We start from the raw sequence: 24,339 nt of genomic DNA on the forward strand, positions 1-24,339 counted from the left end.
CTCACTGTCAGACAGTTGGAGGTCTGAATTCCTATCCCTCTACCAGCAATCTGTGTGATTTCACAAATGACAACTTCTCTAAGCCCCAGTTTTCTCCTCCCTAAAATGGGGATAACAGTACCTTCCCTACGGAGTTTTAAGAAGTGACTGAAGTATCACATGCAAATCCTTGAGCATGGTTCCTAGCATATAAAGAGTGCTTGATAAACATCGGATTTGTTCTTGCTGTTATAATTGTCATTTTAATGGTTTTCAAATTATATTTCACTGTCATTATTCAGTGATGGCTCCATTTTCCTACAGTGGTTTTTCTCTTATAGCCCTACATACTCCAATTTGGAAAGGAAACATGGGATTGCAGGTAGCTTTCATCAAATTCTCATGAACTGATTTTTGTTGAGTATTTTACTATGAGCAGGGCCCAATGTTTGTGGTCATCTGTTCATCCTTGAGAAATCCAGGGGAGGATTTCTCCATCTTGAACTGGCTACAAAGTAGCCATGCAGCTTGTTTTGAACTTCTTTCACTGTGGTTTTCAGAAGATAGTAACAATTATAGCCTGCCTAGTGGAGATTTGTTTTCTATACGCTGCCTGTCCTCCCTTTCTCCTTCTGGCACAGACCTTGACTTTCTTTGGAGAATTACTCCTTCTTCCAATGTTGTGATTTTGTTGGAGCTCTAGGATTTATACTTGCTGACACTGGAAGACAATATTCACACCCACCTTCGGATAAGCCAAAGGAAGCAGCAGAGAATGTTCACACTTAGATGGAGTCATCAAATCTCATATTCTAGTCCCTGAGCTTATTCACTTTGTTCTGGATTTTTCCTTTGGTTTATGAGTGAACTAAATTTCCATTTCTACTTAAGCTGCAGCAAGCTGGGCTTCTGTCACTTGCAACCAAAGGAGTCTTACCACCCCTGTCTACCATGCAGTGTTATTGTGCCAAGCAGATAAACAAGTGCACAGTTCTTTGAAAACCTAAAGCATAACAAATCCTGACTGCAATGCAAAGAGCTATGAAAAATAGCTCCGTCCTTTAAAGGAGAAATAAGGTATTCTGTACCGCCAGTGCTAAGTATTTAAGAACCTAGTGCCAATCACACAATCTAATTGGATTCAGTGTCATGAGAACACCATGAACAGTGGTGAGCAGGGAAGGCTTTAGGGGAAAGGCAGGATTCGGCTGAACCTAAAGGATAAACACAATTGTTGATCAAATTATGGACAAGGCTTTTATGGGGGATGCTGTGGGCTAAAAGCACCAATGCTGGACACCCAGTTAACAAATATTTACTGGTCACACATAAAGGAAGTCAAGGCTTGGAAAGATTTTGGAATCAGTTTCAGTTACTTGTAAAAGCCACTTAAATCATCATATACAAAAAAAAAAAGTCTGCAGTATTTAAGCAAGCCAACAAAAAGAGAAGCATACTTCACATTCCTGTGGATCCTCTCATAATCCAAGAACTTCCTCCTTCCTGGTTGGCGTTTTTAAGACTTCCTTGGTATTTCCATCAGGTTGGCATCACCTGAGACTTCATTTGGGTGTTCTTTATTCCCTCTCTTTGGGGCTGAGCAGAAACGGACAACTCAGATGAAAGGTATCACCTCCTGCAGGTCCCTACTTGACTCTCCAGCTACTATCACTTTTCCCTACCCTGTGGTAATTGTCCTTCCCAGTTTCATCTTAAACCACACTTGTGGCTAAGCCTCAGGGCTGGAAAGTCTTCTCAAGAAGCTTGATGCTGCTATTGGTAAGTATCTGCAGATTTCTACGGTTTCTAGGGTTCCAGTCAACAATCATACACGTTGTTTCTCCCTTATTTTTAAAGTTCAGGATTCTTTCTGAGATAATCTCAACTGCACATTTTTCTTTCTTCAAACAGAGGAAACTCATAACTGTCAAGTTCACTTACTGGAAGGAACTAAAAAAAAAAAAAAATCAATCAAAACCTCACGTTTTCCCATCCACAAAATGGGATTTAGAACACCTAACTTTATAAGGCTATCATAATTAGCTGAAGTAACTGATATGAAATTATCTTATGAAGTACTACAATAATAAAAGCAATACAGAAGTAGTAAAATTCTTGTGATTTTTACTCCTTGCCCTAATCCCCTAGTATCATCCTTCTGTGATCCTCTTAACCTTCTGGATTTTTCCTGATATATGGGCTCATGTTAATTTTAGTACCTGACAGGCACCTGAGGCTGGAGTTTACTGATTTGCTGGTTGTCAGCACTTTTCATCTCACTCTTCACTTTTCACCTGCCAGACAGGTGCTAAAGGCAATTAGTACCAAAGAGAAGACTGAGAATCAGAGTAGTAAGTGGCTCAAAGCAGCTAAGCATGAGATGTGCTAATGGAATCCACCAGGCTACAGACTCCAGTAAGAACAGGGACAGAAGGAAGGTCTTGGCTTCGTTGACAGGACACATCGAACAGGGTCAGTCTGACAATCAAGAGGAGGAGGAGAGAGACAGGGTGAGGGTTTGGCTGGTTCATAAAGGAAGCAGGTGCTAAGTGTCACCCGCAGCTCATTCTTCTGCTTTATCATCCATCATTTTCTCTTGGTCTTTGAAAATATCTCCTGGGAAGAGGTCCTTTGGCAAGAGGGAAGCTAGTCGTGCTTCTCATCTGTTCTTCTATCCTCATCTCAGCTGGAAACATAACTCAAAGCTGGTTGACATCTCAGCAGATCCAGCTTGTTTGAAACTCCATTTTCAATCAGTTTCATAGGAAAATTCTTCCGGGAGAGCTGAAATTATTCCATGGAAATAGTTGGCAGGGGGAATGTCTTGTGGACAGAGACAGTTGCGGTTATTGGCTCATAAATCATGAGCACGAGAAAGGACCCAAGAGGTCTCGTACATACCTTCCCTTTCTTTTAAAAGAGGAGGACACCAAAGCCAGAATGGGCAGGTGACTTGACCAGGGTCTCACTCTCAGGTGCCTGCCTTCCTAAATCTCCTAAAGGTAGAGAGGAGTTTAAAAGACTCAGCGCATCAAGAAAAGAATTGAGTGACTGAGGCAGAATTGGCCAGCTGGGACTGATCTTGCCAAAGATTAGGCTAGGAGAGTGGGAGTAAATAGTGCCAGGGCAAGACAGATTTCTCAGGAGAAAAACCAGAGTAAAAACCAAACTGGGATTTGGAGTAAACAAATCAAAACCAAGAGCCAATGCTAGATGGGGACAAAAGTGACTCTAAGAACAGCTGAGAATGATTTAGGGTCAGGATGGTGAAAAACAAGTTGTCAAGTTAATAGAATCCAACAGGAGTTATGTAATGTGAACACAGTACCTGGATTCGTTTGTGGTTCCCCGTTGGGAAGGCCCCCACAATCTGGCCCCGTCTGTTTTTCCCTTGACCCACACCAACACAACTAGAAGATCACACCCATGCCTGGTCATCCCTTGTCACCAAGGCTTTCCTCAGGCTGTTCTCTCTGCCTGGAATGCCATGTCCTTTCTTAGCACCCTTCTTCTCAGGGCCAACCAATTTGATGTATCCTAACAATTCTGGTCACTAATTCCAGCATATGGGTTTTCCCCATACACCACCAAGCAATTCTCAGACACTAGCTAGGTGTCCTACCATTTAACTCCATTCTGATACTATCTTTCTGGGGATAAGAGTCAGATCCCACAGGAAAAGGGCTCAGCCCTACAAGACTATCCCTTCCCACTTTAGCACCAATGCCAAGTTCAGGCTGTCACCTGTCCTTCTGACCCATCAGCTCTAGATGGGAAATTTCAACAACCCTCTCCTTGGGTTTCATTAATTTGCTAGAGTCGCTTGCAGAACTAAGAGAAACATTTTACTTACTAGATTACTGCTGTTCTTGTGAAAGGATCTAACTCAGGAACAGCCAGACAAAAGAGATGCTTAGGGCAAGGTATGGAAAAAGGGCAGAGAGCTGCCTTGCCGCCTCTGAACACACTACTCTCTGCAAATTTCCCTGTGTTCACCAACCCGGAAAGCTCTCCAAACTCCTCTGTCCTTTTTGGGATTTATGGAGTCTTCATTACCTCCATTCATTAGGCATGATTGGCCACCGGTGATTAAACTCTGTCTCCAGTCCCTCTCCTCTCCCTCCCAAGGTGTGTGTAAAGGGGGAGGTGAGGAATGAAGGTTCCAATCCTCTAATCCCACTGTTGGTTCCCAGGCAACCAGCATCCATCCTTAGGAACTTGTCTCATTAACATAACGAGAAATACCTTTACTGCTCTCATCACAGGAAATTCCATGGGCTTAGGAACTCTAAGACAAAAAGGGTGGAAGACCAAATATATAATTCTTATTAAAATCACAATATCACATCTTTAAAGACCAGTTTGGTCCCCACTGCCTATATGAAGCCTAATAAATGCTGAAAGTATTCATTCTCTCCCTCGGCCTCTAGTGGCACCAATGTCTGGACTTGTCTCAGACACTGTTATAGTTATCTCTGTGCAGGCATTGTAGCTCTCTCTCTTTTTGGAAAGTTCATGAGTAATTTGTCTTCTATCCCACACAAGCCTTACTTGTGTTCCTCACACATAGTAGGTACTCAGAAAATTGTGGGCAAAGGAGTGGTCATCTGGAGAGTATACATGATGTTGGAAGCATTGTGTTTGGGGTTCGCCGGATCCTTGCTAAAGGGAAATGTTGAGAAGTTGAGAACATTCAGAGGAGAGCCACAGAGATGATAAATAAGTTTTAAAATCTGTGCGAGGAAATCAATTTAAAAGAAAATAAAACTTGGGACCTTTTCAGAGAAGTAAGGCACAGTCATTGATCTTTCTCCAGGCCTATAAAGAGCTTTTACCCAGAGGATTGACAGCAGTTGCTTTTCATCCCAGATCAAGACAGATGGTAGGAAATTAACCTAAACAGAAGCATCATTGAGATCACAAATAGGGAAAATATTTCTGAGAGAAGGTGATTAAACGCTCAGATGAGTTATCAGAGGGATTTGTAGACTTTAGGTCTCCAAAAGACTATTAAAAAACAGATTCTTGTGGGTCAAGGCCAGTTTAGAGGCTCTCTCTGGAATGAATGCCATGGAATGAATTTGACAATCTGTTCTCTCACACCTCCTGTGCTGGCAGTGTCTGCCTTATGGGGCCCAGCAGTCAGTTCCAGGCTGATTCCAGCAGGTGGCGGCCAAGTGCAGCGAAAGTCCGTAGGTAGAGCGAGGAGAATGATTTGAATAAACAAGTCTATCAGGTTTGTAGAGAGCACAGGAACGCATGCAGGGTGTGCAAAAGTCTAGTAAGTATGCCCCACAGGACAGCCAGGAAACCTCCACCAGAGAGCCGCTCACTTTCTCCTCTCCTGCCCCATCGGGGCTCCTAGGTGTTAAGAAAATTGCACTTAGCAACTTGGAAAAACCTTCCCTCTGAACACAGCGTTATGACACAGTCATTTCCCAAAAGTCCCCAGAGCCTTTGCTCAGAGAAACAGACTGGTGGGCTGAGACTTTCTGATCTGCTTCTACGAACCTACACATAGCGAATAACCCTTTCCTAATAACGAAGGAAAACGAAGCCAGACAAAAAAACAAAAAAAAAACAAAAAAAAAAACTCAGCAGAGAGGAACAATGGCACAGATAATTCAGAACAGTAAATCACTTCTACTTGACCCTAAAGATACACACACACAGGGCATCTACATGCCTGCTGCTGTGCTACGGCCAACCTCATCAGATGCTCTTCCAGGGAAGAGCGTGTGCAAGATCTACCCATCCCCTGGAGAGAAGGTCTGCTTTTTATCTAGTCCTGGAGCTGTTGGGTCCCAGAGGGCCTTAGATGCGGGGAAGGCTTTCCTGGTGTCTGTCCCACCCCATCTTAGTCTGGAGCACCTTCTCATCACCCCAGTGACCCGAGCACATCTCTCCAGTGCTGTGACCCATGAAAGAAACAGAGAGGCTTCCCTACCCTGTCACTGTCTGACAGAGGAGGCTTTTGAATTCCAGGTTGATTCTGCATCCCTTGAAGTAAGAGCTCAGCTCAGGAATCTAGGTGGCCGGACCCTGGGAAATGTAATTGTACTGTGTTGACAGTGGGAGACAAGCATGGACCCTACAGGACAGGAAGAACTACTGCACTTGCCCCATGGCTCCTGTGCAGTGTGGAGACTGGTGGAGCTCGGATTCCCGATCTAGCATCAAGGGGTCTAATGGGTCTCTTACCTTATTAGCAAAACAGGGTGCAGAAGAGCTACTTTAGCAGGTTGTAAAAAGAGTTCAATGAGATCATGTATGCAGGGCTCTCAGAATAGCTTGTGTCTGACATAGTGAGTGCCTCATAAATGGCAAGTTTGGATATTGACTAAGTCTTTGTTTCCTCCACTAGACTCTGTGATTTTACTAACACTTCTATCTTTCCTTCCCAGCACCAATAAGTGATTAATTAGTATGTGTTGAATGGATGTGGAGAACAATTCTAGGAAACATATGAAGAGAACTTTGAGGTACAATATTTCAGCTAAGTTTAAATAAAATTTCCTTTTATTTTTCTGATTTTCCACATTACTGACTCTGCTCTCTTTATCCATCATAAGGTCAGGCTTTTTTTTTTTTGTTATTTTTTTTAATGTCTTCAGGCCCATTACATTTTATCATCCTTTAGATTAAGAATCATAACATCCTGGGGTGCCTGGGTGGCTCAGTGGGTTAAAGCCTCTGCCTTTGGCTCAGGTCATGGTCCCAGGGTCCTGGGATTGAGCCCCGCATCAGGCTCTCTGCTCAGCGGGGAGCCTGTTTCCCCCTCTCTCTCTGCCTACCTCTCTGCCTACTTGTGATCTGTCAAATAAATAAATAAAATAAAATAAAAAGAATCATAACATCCTGAATTGGTTTATTATCTGATGGTGAAGGCCCACTAGGTCCAACCAACTGAAAACCGGTGGCATTATTCCCAGTCAGGGAGAAGGTTGGCCTGGATGTCTTTTTGTAAAATACAGGGGTTTTTAACTCTGGGGTTGAACACATACTGTTGATAGGTTAGAGGACGGAGGTGGGAAGATGGAATGAAGCCAGGGGTGGATATCCTCCATGTAGTCCCAGCTTTGAAAATGCAGTGCTTTCTTTGGACTGATTTCAGATGTCAAACACAGCAGGGCTGACATCAGGACACAGCAGGCCATGGATTATGGCTGCCTCTAATGACTGTGTTCCACTGTGTTTATTGTTCTGGATGTTAATATATAGAGTAAATGATAGTTCTTTAATTGACGGTTGGAAATGCCCCATACTAAGGCACTCGGGTGACATCATCATTAACCACTCAAGTGAAACCCAAGACACTTGCTGCCCAGGAAATTATAGCATTGGAGACCATCTTCCTATTTGTGTATGTGGTATCTGCGAGAGACAGGGGGCCCAGCCGCTGGCCTGTACTTTATTGGTAGTTCTTGATTTTACTGGGAGGACAGAGGCATCATTTGGAAACTAGCAAGGACACATTAGGTTTTTTTTGTTTGTTTTGTTTTGTGTGTGTGTGTGTGTGTGTGTTTTACAGATACCAATTCCTTTAATGAAATGAGATTATTTTTTTTTCATCCAACAAGAAGCCATAACTTTATTAATGATAGAAACAGTACAAATTTCAAACCAAGCTGCAGTTATTCTTTTGAAACACCAAAAAAAAGTCCTCGTTTTCAGATGGTTACATTGTTAATTCCATAATAGCATTTACAATGTCATTACTGTTGTTCTTCAGGGCTCGGACTGCCTTTGCTCTTGACACATTTGCTTGTGACATGACCAATTCTATGTCCTTAACCTCTACACCGGTTTCATCAACCTCTTCCTCTTCACTCTCCTCTTGTACAGTTGGAGTCTGTGTGTTTTCTTGAATGTTTGAGACAGCTTCACCTTGAACTTTGAATTTCTCAGCAGCTGCCAGTTGTGCTTGCTGAGATAAATCCTCGATCTTGGCTTCCCCCAAAACTATGTAGGTATCTGAAGCTGGGCTCTTGTAGACATCTGGTTTTGTGATGACAAAGAGGATATTCTTAGATTTCCGGATAGTGACTCTTGTAACCCCTGTAACCTGTCGAAGACCCAGTTTGGACATAGCCTTCCGTGCCTTCTTTTCACTCCGGCTCTGTTTTGCTTTACTGACTGGTTCTTCGTCAATTTCAGCGGCTGCTGCCAGCTGGGCTTGCTGTGTGGTTGCCTGTGTGGAATCCTGTTCCTCAAGCTCTGGTACTGATTCATCACTGTCAGATTCTGTTCCAGACCCTGTCTCAGCCTGGGGCTGTGGCAACTCCTGCTCTGTAGCAGAGACGGTTTCTGTGGCTTCATCAGGCATTTCTGAAGGGAATAAAAAGGAGGCCTGAATTGACTGGGATCCGTTCTGTGCCCAACCCAGAGTCAAATATTCTTAAAAACTCTGCGAAGGGTGTGCGGGGGACGCGGAACCAAGATGGCGGCAGAAAGAGAGCGAGCGAGAGCGTGACCCACGCCTGTTGCAGAAGCGAGTTTATTTTTTTAAAATATGTCATCAGTGCACATATTTACAGAGAGATCAAGAATATAAAAACAAAGTCCAAAATAGACTCACATGTGTAAATCCACTTGTTTTTTTAAAATTTTTAAAAATTTTTAATAAACTTATATTATTAGCCCCAGGGGTACAGGTCTGTGAATTGCCAGGTTTACACACTTCACAGCACTCATCATAGAAGGACACATTAGTTTTACAGGAAATCTCAGCTAATCAGAACCTTCATGAACCATGTTCCTACAGGGTGCATGAACCCAGGAAAGAAGAGGGGTCAGTTGTCTTTCTTTCTTATTTAGCATGTGAAGTGGCTCTTGAAAGATTTTCCTCAGTTTATTTGTGGGAACAAATTATAATACCTCCATAATAGGTGTTTAATCGAAACACTTTCTTATAATTATTCAGACTGTGGCTTCTGAGCTGTGAGAAATCTTAACAAGCGACTGGCCCATGAATGGACCCTGCTTCTATGGGGAGGTATATTAGTTTCCTACTGGTACTGTAACAGCAACCACGGACTTGGTTCAAAGCAACATAAACTTACTACCTCACAGTTCTGGAGGTCAGAGTCTGAAATGGATCTCAGGGGGCTAAAAGTAACGTTCTTGCTGGAGCTTCTAAGGGAGAATCTGTTTCCTTGCCTTTTCCAGCTTCCAAAGACTGCCTGATTCTATGGCTTGGGGCCCTCTTCTAGAGGCTGTGTCATTCTGTCCTCTGCTTCTGTGGTCACAGCTCCTTCTCAGACTCACCTGCCTTTATAAAGGGCCCACCTGGATGACTGGGCATCATTTTCCCACCTCTAGTTCAGCTGATTAGTAAACTTGATTCCATCTGCAAGCTTAATCCCCTCATACCACGTAACACGAGACGTTTGCAGGTTCTGGTCATGAAGACATGGACCTCTTTGGGGGTGAGGGCATTATTTGGTTTGCCACAGAAAGTACTAGGCTAGGAAGATTCCATGGAACTAAAATCTAGGTTGGGATTTAAGGATTATTGATGGGAAAGTGCAACATAATAAAAGGCTGTTCTGTATGTTAGTTAGCAAACTAACTGGCTAAGTTAGGGGCATTACCACTTACTGTGAAAGAACACATATTCTGGGCTCAGATGGAACTAGAGTAAAATCTTAACTCTGCCACTTGCTGCCTGTGGAATTTTAAAGAGAGAATTCAATCCTGCTAATAGATTCCACTACTATAAAATGAAGGCAATAATATGTACCACCTAGGACTGTTGTAAGATTTAAGTGAGATGATCAGAATGCAATTTCTAGGGTGGTACCTGGTACTTAGTGAGTGTTCAGGAAGGGGTAGTTACATGTCAGGAAGAATTCTGCTTTTTTTTTATTGGACTCTTTGGGAGGCAAAGCAGAGATAGTGAAGGTCTATTGTTTCTCCTTAAATCCAATACCCAAAATTAAGGGTATGAGACTTTTCTTTAAAAGAAAGGAGAGCCAACATGTTAATTTGTCTTGGGAGAGAGTTGCTTAATCGAATCCATGTTTACCTATTATTGGCACCTGAAGGCACATGTTTCTGGCACCATGCTGAGTGGTGGAGATGGGAGATCCATGGCCCCTGGTCTCCAGGCTTCTATGTAACTAGCCATGCAAAGGCAGTAACCAGCAGCTAAGGGAGCTCTAAGAGAACTGAGACAAGAGAGAAGAGAGAGATGACTCATGTAGGGGCAGTTGAGGAGGTTTTAGAGGAGGTAAGCTGGCCTTGAAGGAAAATGAAGATTTAGAGAAGTTGGGAAAAGCCAGGAGAGGATTTGAAGCAGCAGAGTTTAGGGGACAGTGATGTGAGCAGAAATGCCCATATGGGAGTTACACGTTGAAGGGACAGGGCAGATGTCTTGGGTAGACAAATTGTGCAGGAGGAATCTGCAGATGTAAAATGGGACGAGATTAAAGAAGGCCTCTATCACCCTTCGTAGACTTAACACTTCTCTATTTTATTCATTTATTTATTTATTTTGTCCTGACCTGAAATAAGGTATTTAGGCCCAATGCTTTAGACAGTGAAGGATCACAGAAGGAATAAGGTGAAATATGCAGAGACCAGGTAGGCCTCTTATTTCTAGGATCCAGAAAAGGAAATGCAGACTTGGTGATAGAGGGGATAGATAGAAAGGGAAGACGGGCAAGACTAGAAATCTCAGACATGTTCACAGTAGCATTCAGAAGTGATCTGGATGTATCTGCAAGGCCCACAGGGCGTGTGCAAAGTGGTGATGGTTTAGCTTGTGACTGGAACAATTGCGTTGATTGCTGATGTCCAAAAAGACATAGTGTGTCCGAAAACCTAAATATGGATATATCAGTTACCTGTTGCTGTGTAACAAATCAACTTGTAAATCACCGACTTAAGACAATCATTTATTTAGCTCATGTTTCTGGGGGTTGGAAATATGGGCCAGATGGTCCTTCTGGTCCTGGCTGGACTCCGTTTTATATCTGTGGTCAGCTGCTAAGTCAATTGGGGGCTGCTGGCCTGAGATGCTTCAGCTTGTCATCTCAGTGTTTCTACCTAGTCTCTCATTATCCAACAGTAAAGCCTGGGATTATTTTCATGGTAGAGGCAGGGTTCCAAAAATGCTAGCAGAAACACGCAAGGTCCCTGAAGCCTAGACTTAGAACTGGAACACCAACACTTTTACCTCCTTCTATGAGGCAAACCAAGGCATGATTGCTAAGGCCAGTTTCAAGAAATAGGCAGATAGACCCCAGTTCTTAATGGGAAGAACTACAAAGTCACATTATGAAGAGTGTGATAATTAAGACCATTTTTGTAATAAAACCTAGCACAGTCAGAGTGCAGAGAATATGTGGGATACTCTGCTAAGAAACTTTACCCCCATCTGTCTGACTATCTACCTTTTTATTTTTTATTCTTATAACCACATACACATCGAATTCACTAACAAATATATGGTGAGTTATACAAGTCTTGCTTTGTTTCCATTTCAACTGTGTCCAAGAGTTGTGTGGTACCTCTTGGGCAATATACCAAATAGTCATTGAAGAACATTGAGTGTTCCAGGCTGGTCTCAGTGGTTAATTTAATGGAGTGAGATTTTTGTCTCTCCACTGAGCCTGGACCACATCTCTGGCTTCTCTTGACTAGTCCACTGAATGATGTAAAGAACTAGAAACAGAAAAAAGCATTTAAATACCCTACTGTTAGCATTGGTTACAAATTTGGACTTCGGTTTTAAAGGTGACTAATGTCACCATGAGCCACAGGGCAGATAAAATATTGGGAAGGAAACAAGTTGCTTGGGTTATCCCTATCTGATGGGAAAAATGCATCCCGCCACTCCTCTGAGTCTGCTTAAAGGAAAAGCCTGTTTTCGGTGTTACATAGCTGCTGTGGTTGCTGCACATCTTGGCCCTCTGCAATCCGATTTTAATGACCCAATGTAGTGAGCTTGGTGCATCATGTTCTAGAACTGGGAGAGGGATGAAGCACAGCAGACAGCCATCTACGGGAGTCTGCAGTTGTCTGGAATAAAACCACGTTGAGCTGATGGCAGGGCCCTGGAGGCCTGGATGATTTCCACAAGTAACAACTCCAAGTATAATTAGCACATTGTCCCTTTACACATCTCGGCACCACTTCAGGAAAGCAGAAATGCTGAAGGTGGGCAAGCCCTGAAGAGGACCACTGGTCCCAATTAGGTCCAGTTCTGGTGTAGAAGCAGCTGCCAGGGCAAAAAAAAAAAAAAAGAAAAAAAGAAAAAAAAAAAAGGTGGATGCCATTGGGGAGCCAGCATCCAGGAGTATCTGGGTTTCCACTCCTGTTATGAACCTACTCCTCTTCCTGGACCTTGGCTCTGCAGATTGGTAAAAGACAATTTTGCTGAAGGTTGAGAAGGAGGAGGAATGGGGAAGATAATGAGGCAGCGAGGTAGTCCAGGGCATTCAGCAGCCTGACAATGAACTTGGTGAATTTGGCCCAAGCCCGGTGGTCCTGGTCCCAGAAAGGGAGTCAGAAACTTGAATCACAATGCCAGTGTCTCTCAGGTCTGTTTTCTTTCTCCTCTCACTACCACTGACACATTTGGGTCCAGCCCCTTCTCAGTCCTACAAATACAATACCTTCCTTACTTTATTCCTGAAGTCTTGAAAAGGAAGTACTTAGTGATTGACTGAGGTCAGCTAAATAAGAAAAGAAGGGAAAAGTTGTCCATTTTTGTGCATCTTAAATATCACTGACAGGAATGTGCCCTTATATGAACTCTCTCCCCTCGACCCCTACACAAAAAGCAATTCCCAAATGCATCATCTACATTGCACCTCCATGACCCTACTCAGATTATCCCCTGCCAGAATGTTCTCTCTTTTCCTGTCTGCTGGCCCAATTCTACACACTGTTTAAGTGCCATGACCCTTGGGATAACTCCTAAATATTTTAGATTTTATAATCTCCCCATTCTCTGAATGTCATATGCTCTATTATCTGCATCTACACAAGATCTGTGACTTAGTAGCATCACTTATCTTTCCTGTGTTTGGTTCTCATATTGCAGGTGAGTGTTTTACTTCCTATATCTCCAATAGCACCAAGAGCACAGCCTTGCACACAATAGACTCTTGTAAGTGTTCAGTGGTCATGGCACTTCAAATGCCATTCTCTCCTCCTCAAATTCACTATTAATGCTTCTTGTGAACATGGATCATCCTTTGGCTGCCCAGCATCGATTCCACCATCTGAGTAGTACCCAGATTTCCAGTGAGGCTAATTACCTCTCACTCATTATGTATCTTCTTGTTAGGAGGTAATTCCAGGTGCCTGCCTTCCACAATGGAATCCAAGAGAGCAAGATCCTTCTTCTCCTCTCCTTGCCATTTCCCAAACTAGATCCTGGTGTGTGGCCTAAGCTTGGCCAAGCAGCTACTCTGTCTCACGTCTCTGAAACTTGAAAGAAGGGTCAAAGAACAAAAGAATAATGGTTGGAAACCATTCATTGCAGGGTAGTGGCAGAGGCGTCCCAGCCAGATTGATCCTACTACACAATGGCCTTTCTTCTTCCCATTTCCTGCCCTTGGAGTTTTGGGTTGTGGCACTTTCTCAAATCTAGCTGTCCAGCCTCCTGGCAGTCATGTCAGCTCACCAAATCCTTCCAATGAAGGCTATTCCAAAGTAGCCAAAGGATATGAATGTCTATTTTTGTTTATGTTGCAGGCATGGACTTCAAACTGAAACTGTCTTATTTTGAGTCTTATCAACACTCTCTTGGAATACTGCAGTAGCCTTCTTACTGGGCTCCTTAATCTTCAAATCTGAACTTTGAACTTCCTCTAATTTGAACTTCCTCTAATAACTTCTCTACATTCTTTCCACAGTGTTATATTTAAGATAAAAATTTTAAAGCAAATGCTGAATTATTTTTGCTTTGAAGACAAAATATCAGTGCCTAAGCATTTCTCAATTTCTCGTGTTCTGTGCATGTGCTCCAGAATTGGGCAGTGTGCTGCGGTGGAAAGATCATGGGATTTGAATCATGTTATATCAGCCAATTTATTAAATCTTTTTCATTATTGGTTTTCTTATGTGTAACATGGAGAAAACACTACCCCCAGAGGTGGTTGTGAAGATCGGATAGTACAATACACCCACAGCTCTGGCAGCATGACAGGCTAGGTTCTCAGGAAATATTAGCTCCTTTCCCTCTACCCTCCCTCCCTAGCTGAGCTTGCTGATCCCTGATGGATCTTGATAAAGCCTGGATGAGCGTGGAAGCGCTGAGGCTCACCTAAGTTAAGAGGTTGGTTGCAACATCAGGGTATTGTTGGTGCTCTGATTTATAGTACAACAGCCATGCATGTCATTCTAGAGAGATAAGAGGGCCTAGAGGAAGAATCTGGCACGGCATATAGAAGCAAAAGGATTTTCATTTGTGGTGTGTTGAACACAGCTCTGAGCATGCTGGTGGGAGAACAGGATCCTTTATTATGATGCAGTCAATGGGTTTTGAACAACTATGGCTACAATTCAGAGCCAGATGCCATGTCTGTTTCTTGGTTCTTCATCTATTCTCAGCAGGTAAATAAATGACAAGAAGTGCCCTCTGTAGGGAATGTGGAAGAAAATGTCCTCATTAACGGCTATATCCTCCATCCCTCACTTTCCATGGTCTTTCTTAAATCTCCGTATTTGAAATGGCTAATTTGTTATTGCTGCCAAACACTGAAAGCAATGTGAGCTAATTATAGAGAGGGACTTTGCCTAACAGAAGGGCTTTTCACTAGCAGCGAAAGGGGGCTGTTTCCCTTTTGCATGGGTGATAGCTTGATGGGATTCAAAAAGTACACAGTAGCCTTTAATAATTTCTAACTGGCTCACACAAGAAAGCACTTGATGAAGGGGGATTTAGATAGCAAGGTAGGGTAGGAATATTTGTGTTGGATTATGAGCTAAGGCAGCTCAGTGAGTATCATTTTGACAAAATGGATGTGTAAATAGCAGAATAGATTCAGTCCTCTTTGAGATAATCAGATTCCAAGTGTCAATGAAATAAGTGAGAGCTACTTGCACAGGAGTGGTTTGTTCAGGCAGTGAAGTTGTATATTACCAGTATTACCATTAGCCGATATGACATGGTGTCAAGGGGAAGGGCAGAAGATGTGGGGCAGGAGATTGTGACATCACATGCAGTCAGGGAAGGTTTCTTTACAGCAGCAAAGTAATGCTTTGTTTTTTTGTGCTTTCCTCTCAAGATACTTTTTTTAAACCTCTCATCTGAAATGTTGTTGTTTTTTCCCAGGGAAAGCATTTGTGTCTTCTCACTTCTCTCTGCCTCCCCTAATTGTTTCTCATGTAAAGAGGCCATAGATCCCAGCTGAGAAGTGCTCAAAGACCCAAGTGCCAACTTCATGAAACTCTTGTCTTACACTCCATCATAGTACCATGTGCAGGAAGGAGCTAGGGCCTTTTTAGGGATTTGCCCTCAAGCTGGAAGCTGGTGGATCTCAGAGCTGAACGTCTTTGTTTATTGAGCAGAAAAGCAGGCAGGGTCACAGCCCTTTGTCTTCACAGGCCACAGAACACCAGAGAGAGAGATTTCACAGCACAACACTTCAGTTTGGGCAGTGCTTTGAACGATAACAACAAAAATGTCTCAGATGAAAGTAGGGGGCATGCTAACTATGAAGTGAAATGAGCCTTCCTCTGTCCTTGGGAGCAGGAGTTCCATTGTTCGGTGCCTTGTGACCTAAATCTGGCCCTACGTGCCTTTGGAAGCCACTATTAACTGTGACTATTCTACGGTGGGAAGGTGATGACATGGATTTCCCTACATTCAGCCAAAACCTCAGAGGGGCATTCCAGAGGGAAACTGGATGGCTCCAATGTGAACTCTTTTTTCTGCTTACCTATCAGGGAGGAGTGAATTGAGGCTTGATTCCCAGTTCAGGAAACTTCATTCCTTTTCTCTACTGAATCCCAGGAAGGTTTTGAAGCCCCAAATCACTCAATGTTATTTTATAAAATGCAATGTAAATCCTCCTCTTTTCAGTTGAAATGTTGAGAACCAGAGGGGGAGATGACTAACTATTCCTTTGGCTACCAGCCACACTGAATGAATGCAACACGGACTAAAAACAATATCAATAGAATTTTCTTTGATTTTTTCCAAAGCCTGTGTTTCCTGACACATAAAGGTCATCTATAAACTCCGACAATGCTGCTGACCATTTGCAGGAGCGTTTGGGGGTGTTTGCTCCCACTGTGAACACCAGTTCATCTGAAGTCTCTGTGTCATACATTTACCCCCAGCCATGCTCTTCAAAATTCACCGGCCTGTTAGAGTGTCAAGTGTTTGGCTGTGAACCTGGATTTTACTCTGTATAAAGATCTGGGTTCCTCATCTTACTAAAAACAAAAGCACAATCGATATAGTGGAAAGGAGGTGAGATTGACCAGAGAGTACAAGGCTTTGCTACCCAATTCTGCTGCTTAGCTCTGGATTTGGGGACATCCTTGAGCTTCAATTATATAGGGAAAAAGGAAATAAAAAATGCTATTACCCTCCATCATTGAAAGGATCAGAATCAGGCATTAAAAGTTCTTTGTATGTTGAAAAGCCTATACAAGCATGACTGATCACCAGCACCCCATATGAACAACCCAAAGAATACAGACATGCCAGAAGCAATCTTTAAAGATCAGTCTAAATTCTGAAGCAATCAAAGGTGACTCAGCCTTAATTTAATCTATTTCACATGACTTGCTTTTTATTTGGACATTCCCGGGAACTGAAACGATTGCCTCATTGTTAGAAGCTCATACAGAAAATTTAAGTGTTCTAGGTGCTGAGTGATGAAGTGACTGGGGGGTATTTTTCCTGACAGATTTCCTACTGTCTCCTGAGTTCATATTTTTCTTGCCTTATCTCTTCTACTGAAATATCCATGGTTTCCTGTTATTGGGGGCCATGGAGACAGTTTTCTCTTATGCAAAGTGGGATAATACCTCCTATTTTTGTAATATTTGTAGTGAGTTATTGTCAGTAAAGCACTTCTGGTGAAACCCACAGTAGATATGTAACGCATGCTAGCCAACTCTACTATTGCTATTACACCTGTTATAGTTATCACTGGGTGAGCTGCAAACTGCAATGGTCGCGTTTCTCCCTGTGGCCAGCCATTGGCCAACTTAAATTTCAAGTGCTTTTAGAGAGATGGGTATGTGAGATAACTAAGAAAAGTTAATACAAATTTAACTTCTTAAATAGTAGGATGATTTACCTTTGAATGTTTTTTCTTTCCCTCTGGATGACTGAGACATGCCCCTCCCCTTGCTCAAAGGTGGGAAAGCCCAGATGAAACAGGCGTAGGTTCTTTGTATTCAGCTTCCCATCCACTTGTTCTGGGCAGGAGATCCCAATTCTTTAGAATACACACTTTCCATGTTCAAATGGGACTATCCCATCTTCGGCACTGGCAATGGGTCAGTAGATGTTATGGTGAATTACTTGTAGGATGCAAGCCAATTATTGGTTTAGAAATTCTTGGTATAGAAATAATGATTATGGGAGAATAATGGCTAAAAGGTTTGAAGTAATTCCCATTTGCCAGATGCTTCTCTAAACACTTGATAAATATTAACTCATTTAATCTTCACAAAAGGCCTAAGAGGTAGGTACATATTAGGATCATTTTCCAGAGAAGGAAACAGGTACACAGAGGTTGTGCCACTCAGATAGTAAATGGATGTGCCCGGATAAAAGCATTAAACTGTATCTTCTCAAGAAAGGGCTAACTAAGTGAGAGAGGACTAAGCACAGGTCTAGAACACTGAAATGTTAAGCAGAAACCTTGCTCCTTCAGAAACGTGGCAGGCTCTAACAGTGTTGACATAAAGATAAACAGAGAAAGCCTTTAAAAGGAAACCTGAATCATCTCTCTAGGGTGTTCTGTGGACAGACTGTAGTTGTTTTGTATACAAAGACAACCTTTATTGTGTGTGGCTCCCATCTTTTATCTCAGGCCATGTGTCTGGGTTGTGTGGTCAGATTATAAAATGCTTTCACACGAATATATCTTTGCTCCAACTCTGAATTAAGAATTCTTATTAGACAGATTTTCTTAGGTGAGGAAAGTCTCAGAGGGTGAGGAGACTTGCCCTAAGGTTACATAGCTAGTAAGTGACATAACTGGATTTCAACCCCCATGTAAAGCTCCTAGCTCCATACTGTAGGACACAATACCTAGTCAGCCCTGGGGGCCTGTGCCCAGATTTAGAAAGAAGGAAACATTGCCTCTCCCATCAGATTAGTAGTGACACTTTATAGAGAGAGAACAGAGAAGGGTGAGATGAGTATACTGTCATAGAATAAGTGTGTCATTAAAAGATATGTTGAGGATGGGGCACCTGGGTGGCTCAACTGGTTAAGTGGCTGCCTTAAGCTCACATTATGACCCAGAGTCTTAGGATTGAGCCCTACATCGGGCTCCCTGCTCAGTGGGGAGTCTGCTTCTCTCTTTGCCCCTTGCCCTACTCATGTTCTCTCTCTCTCTCAAATAAATAAATAAAATCTTAAAATAAATAAATAAATAAAAGATATGTTGAGGAAAGCAATGGCCTTTGATGGCATAAGGCCAGCTTTTGATCCCCTCCCACATAGTAGGCCTACATTTACTCTTCACTCAGCATTTCCTACTGTTTTTTTTAGGTGTCTATGTAAATGTCATTTCCTCAGGGAAGCTTGTCTTTATTGCCTCCCCCAGGCACATGGAGCAGTCCAACTTTGCATTCCTGTATAAGTCCATCTTTCCACTTTCATAACATTAATTCATTCAGTCACCAAAAATCTACCAAACCCTCACATGTCAGCTAATGTGCTGGAAATATGTCATTAAAAAAACAAAGTCTCTGTTCTTATAGAGTAAGATGAAGAAGCAATTCCAGTAAAGCAGAGTAAAGGAGTTGATAGTGACAGAGTGGTCAGAGAAGGGCTAAATGAATGAGGACATGGGAGTATGGCAGGTGGTGGGGGCAGAGTTGGGTTGTGCGGAAACAGCAAGCACAAAGGGCTCTGCTTGGCACCTTTGGGGACGCTTCCTGATGCCATTGTTATTGTTTAATCAAGAGCCAGACTGCAGCAACAGCTCGAAACTGCCACAGAGGTGGAAACTGGCTCTCTTCCCCGCCACTGTATACTTGACACCTAGCACAGAGGCCAGTCATTGCTAAGTAATTGAATGAATGAATCTGAGGGATAGGAAAATAAAGACTGATTTTATTTGAGGAGACAAAGCCCAGGGACTGAGGCATTTCTGGGATGACCTCAGTAACCATGGTTTGGCACCCCTGGGAATTTTTATTTTCTTGTTTTGTCCATAGAATGGTATATTTCAAAGCTACTCCTTGACCTAAAACTCCTCAAAGGCTTTTTATGGCTCATAGCAAAAGCCAAACATTTTTTTACTTTGTTCTTAAGCTACATCTCCTGCTACACCCTCCCTCACAATTTGCATCCTGCCTGGTTACCACCTGATCATCCTTCAAGATTCAGATCAGTTTTCTTCCCCAGGACACCTTTCTAGAGCTCTAGAGCTTTCTGGCAGGGATAAGGTCCTCTTCTTTGCACTTATATAGTGTCCTATGCATATTTCCAGCATTGGTTTTAACGTATTTTATTCATTCACTCACTCATTAATCAAGTTTACTTTTGAACACCGACTGTGTGTCAGCCATCGTTCTAGGTGCTGGGAAGACTGCATTCACAAAACCAGAGGGTCCCTTTATGGAGGAGATGTAGATTAGAAAATAGTTACATGAATAAGTTCTTGAGTCACAAATGTGAAAAGTGCCATGACATAGAAGCAAAGAGATCCCAAGCCTGATGAGGGAGGCCAAAGGAGTTTTCACTGAGGAGGTGACATATAAGTTGCCTCTGGATGGCCATGATGGACTTACTCAGGCGGAGACAGAAGAAAAAAAAGGATCATCTAAATACCTGGTTTACACATTTATGGCCTCCTTTAGGGTTTAAGTCACACGAGGAGAGGTACTGGACATAGTTCATTATTATATCCCCAGAACCCAGTGCAGTACCCAGAACATTTCAGAGTCTGTTCTACTGAACGAAGTTGCTGAATGATTATCCAAAGCATGAGGTCTTGTCTGTGAGTACCAGAAAGCCCGGCTATTTGCAGGCCTGCCACAAGGCAGGAGGGACTCCCACCATTTCTTTACTTCCTGTAGCCCTCTTGGGTTTCCTTTATTCAAATTGTGGCTTTCACTCTCCATTCTTACAACACTGGATTTCTTAGAAGATCTTCCAAAACTCTTCCCACAATTACCGTGGGACAACAGTCTGCAATTTCTAACGGCTCAGTATCGTTTAGTCCTAAAAACAGCTGTATATTGACCTTTTGGCACCCAACTGTGGTGTGATGGAATCTAAGGGGCCCAAGCTGTGAGTAAAGGGTCTTGTAACTTTGGGTTTCAAGAAGCAGCCTAAAGTTACTTTACTGCCTGCTCTGGACAATAGTGAAAGAGAATGGAAACATGCTTCTCTAGGTCAGCTCTGAGGCTCAGCCTGGGGCATTATCTGCCTGGTGAAACTCCCCAGTCCTATCCAGAGATAATCCTATTGTTCAAATTACTCCGGGAAGTAGGGGAAGGGCATACAAGTCTGTCCAACTTGGCTCAGGATCCATGTTATTATTATTATTATTATTATTATTAATTTTTAACCTGCTTTTAAACTCTTTGCAGTAGCAAAGGTAGAACATTTCTCAGGGCTGGCAATTAAAAAAAAAAGTTTAAGTCCTTCAGTTTATTTTAAGTTGGAATATTACTAGAGAGAAAAGAATACAGATATCTCTTCTTTTCTTACTAGTAAAGGGGAAATTTATCTTTAACACAATTAAAAGCCTAACAATTTAATGTAAGAAAGTTCTTGCTTGTTTCTATCCTGTTTCCAGTACAAGTTAATCTGTAACTTTTGCTTGGTGCTGGAAGATGTACAACCTCTAGTTATCAACCTTGTCATAACTCTCTTGGTAGCCTTCAAAACAGTTCCCCTCACCAGGCAAAGTTAAAATCATCCCCATCCTTTAAATATTTTTATCCATCCCTATTTACCCTTTCATCTTAGTCCCTAATCTAAAAAAAAAAAAAAGTAGCTGAAAAAGGCAGGTTAAATTTCAAAACTGACCACACGTCAGGTTGAGAATGAAATGCTAAGCTGAAGTATGTCTCTGAAGTCCTACGTAACTTTCTAAACTGTTCTTTCAGGCTGACAGGAAGCATTGTGGCTTGAAGCCATGTACTAGTACAAACACTATTGGAGAAATGGAAACGATGGACTGTAACTGTTCTTCCAACAGCATCTAATCTCAAATTCGTCCCTATAGGAGGGAAAAAGCACAAGCCATCCAATCTGGCAGTAGATGTGTCAGTTTTATGTTGGAAGACCTCTGTAGAAGGCAGATGGGTCACTCTGAAGTGATGGAACCACAATAAATATTCAAGGAACAAAATACTAGTTGCTCTTGAAAATAAGATGCTGCCAGTTTCTTGAGCTACAGTGTATGGTTTCAGTGGTTTGGATATTTAGATCTCCATTACTTCTTCATGTTGGATAGGGATACTAGAAACTCTCTGATCAATAAAACATTTCATGGTAGCAAAAGTAGAAATATGAAAGGTGTTGAAATTATTGAGGCAGAACAGATCCAAGCTTCATTAAATTCATGTCAGCATGAAAATATTGTAACCACTTAAGGAAAAAAGATGGAGATAAATAAACTGTGTGTTTGGAAAAGGGGTGATAGTAGAATTCATTGCTTTGTGTGGTGAATAGATTTAGGACATGGACTCCCTCTACATGAATCTATTTTGAATCTCTTACAAGGTTTCTGTTTATAAAAGAGATTTAGTGCCATTAATACTTTATCAAATTTACCTTATTTTGATGCATATTGCTGGATTTTCTTTTTCTTTTCTTTTCTTTTCTTTTCTTTCTTTCTTTTTACACTTCAAAAGTAGGGGGCAAGTTTTCCACTTCCAGATTTTAGTTTTGATACTGAGTGCACACATTCATAAAGACAACTGTGTGGGTCCATAAACTAGATTCTGTGTCATTCATCTTTTCCAATAAAATGAGGTAAAACAAAAACATATCAACAACTCAAGACTAAATTGCTCAGGTTAAAATGGAAACTCTGACTTAAAACATATTGGGGGAAAAAGAGAGTTTGAATAGTGAACATGTCTATGATTAGTGATCACAGAGAATTCTGTAGCAGGTACATCTACATTCACTCACACACTAGACAAGCTGCTGACAGCCTTGCCCATCCTTGCTCTCTCCATCCCCTGCCCCGGCCCCAATTCAAATGCACATTCCCCAGATAGAGTACACATACATACATACAGTAAAACTGGTAAGGAAAACTCGTATCTGTTAAATGCCAGATTTTGATGTGAAAGGTAATTAGCTGGATGAACCAGGCATTTCTAAGGTAGATTACTGTAATTGGGGAGGGATGAGAATGTTGCTAAAAGTAAAAAAAAAAAAAAAAAAAAAAAAAAAGTCAAGAAAAAGCCATCATCAGCATATGTAAGACCTACACAATTATGGAGTTCCAAGGCAAATTATTGCCCCAGGTTTCAAGAATGGTTAAAGTGTACACTGGTGGTAACTTTATTCTTAATAGACTAAATCAAACCTGGGGTCTGGGAATCAGAGCAAAAATGTATGACTGTTAGCTTGTAGCTCTCTGCTCAGTAAATTAGGATCCTGAAAAATAAAAGAACCAAGCAAAATTGAATTCTGCTCATTCTTAGGTCACATCATTCCTTTCTTCTATGAAGATTTTTTTTGCCTGCATGGAATTGTGCAAATGCCACCTAGCTCATCTGGGACAATGAAAAGACATGGCAAATTTTGGAAGGGTTAGATGTTAGAAGTAATCACTAGCTTCCTGTTTTTAATACCTCAACTCTCTTAAAGAAGATATTTCTGGGACTGAAACATGCCTGGTGAACTAATACTTCTACTATGGTGTTAGACCTTAGCAATTCACATTTTGTGGTTTCATTGCTCTTGTGACCAGTGGTGTGAATTTATAGGACAGCTGGCAAGGGAATTCTCCCCGACATTGAGCTTGTGATTACCAACCAATGATGCACTAATAGAATGGTCTGTAAGGGTGATCCTGAACTTAAAGACTCTGTTTAAGAGAGGGCCTCCCCCAGAGGTCCCATCAGGTTACTCAGAGAAAAAACTGAGGTGCCCTCTATTGTCTGATGTGATAATTAAATACTAATCACTTGGTGTGTTAAGAAAGTAGTAGAACAAGATAAAGTGTGGTTATTGGGGTGATTTTTTTCCTATAAATTTGTCTACTTTTTTTTGCCCTGGATTTATTCTTTTTTAAAAAAATTGGCTTATTTATCAGATTTTTAAATTAATTCTTATTAATCATCCCCAAACACAAGTACATTTTATTGGAAGAAATCTATATAAGCCAGCAGCAGAGGGAAATGAAAATGCTCTACTTCCTTCTGTCTTCCCCCTAGGCCTGGTGAATTATCTTTCTTTAACGAGAATCATTAAGTTGCTGGACTTCAAAAAAATTAGACCAGCCCTGGCAGAGGGCAACACATATTTGAAGATCTCCTCTACGTCATGAAACATTTCCTGCTAAATTAGATTCAATTGCCTTGGATGAAAACAAGTTCACAGGGCTTGAGAATTTGGCTGGGAAGCTGTAAACAATGGGAAGCACCAAGTGGAATCTGTGCTTCCAAACTTGGGGGTTTGGCTTCTGTGGCGCCACTGGGGTGAGGGAAGGGTCATGTCCATTTAAAGGAATCCCTGAGGTTCTGGAAAAGGCTGCTGGTGTCACTAGATGATTTCATGACAAGCATAAACCTGTGTCAGCACCAGCGAATGCCACCATGAAGAGAGGGGCAGAAGAGCACCGGATGCCAAGGAGATGCTCAGAGGGGGTTGGGGCCTGAGCTTGGGCTCCCTTCCAGGGGGTAGACATCCACATTGGTAAAGAGGGCCTGCTGGAAAAGTGCTAAGAGAAAACAAGGCAACAGGGCAGCCACTTTTAATAACATTAAAAGGAGCCAGGGAGCCAAGTTTAATGACATTATTACACAAAATAGACCAAATCAGAGCATTCCCTCCCTGAAGAATATGTGTAGCATTTTTGTGATCACTTTGGGATGGCACCAGAGGACAGGACTTTGGGACACATTAAAAAAAAAGAAGCCTACAACCCCAAATTGAGTAATATCACTCTGCCTTATTCAATTATACAAATGCTGTTGTATGCAGAATCTAGGGTCAAGTTAATTCACAATCAAGTG

The 24,339-nt window shown here is 42.0% G+C and overlaps 1 pseudogene across 1 annotated transcript; it reads right to left on the reverse strand.

Annotated features, from left to right (window-relative positions):
- Window positions 1-7,539: 7,539 nt before the first annotated feature.
- Window positions 7,540-8,453, reverse strand: LOC111159670 (annotated as a pseudogene). The gene has a single exon (XR_002641424.1). The product of XR_002641424.1 is annotated as a nascent polypeptide-associated complex subunit alpha pseudogene (transcript).
- Between the last annotated feature and the right edge of the window lie 15,886 nt (window positions 8,454-24,339).

This window comes from Enhydra lutris, unplaced genomic scaffold, assembly GCF_002288905.1.
Source record: "Enhydra lutris kenyoni isolate GAN:26980312 unplaced genomic scaffold, ASM228890v2 scaffoldscaffold4, whole genome shotgun sequence".
In the NCBI taxonomy this organism is placed as follows: Eukaryota; Metazoa; Chordata; class Mammalia; order Carnivora; family Mustelidae; genus Enhydra; species Enhydra lutris.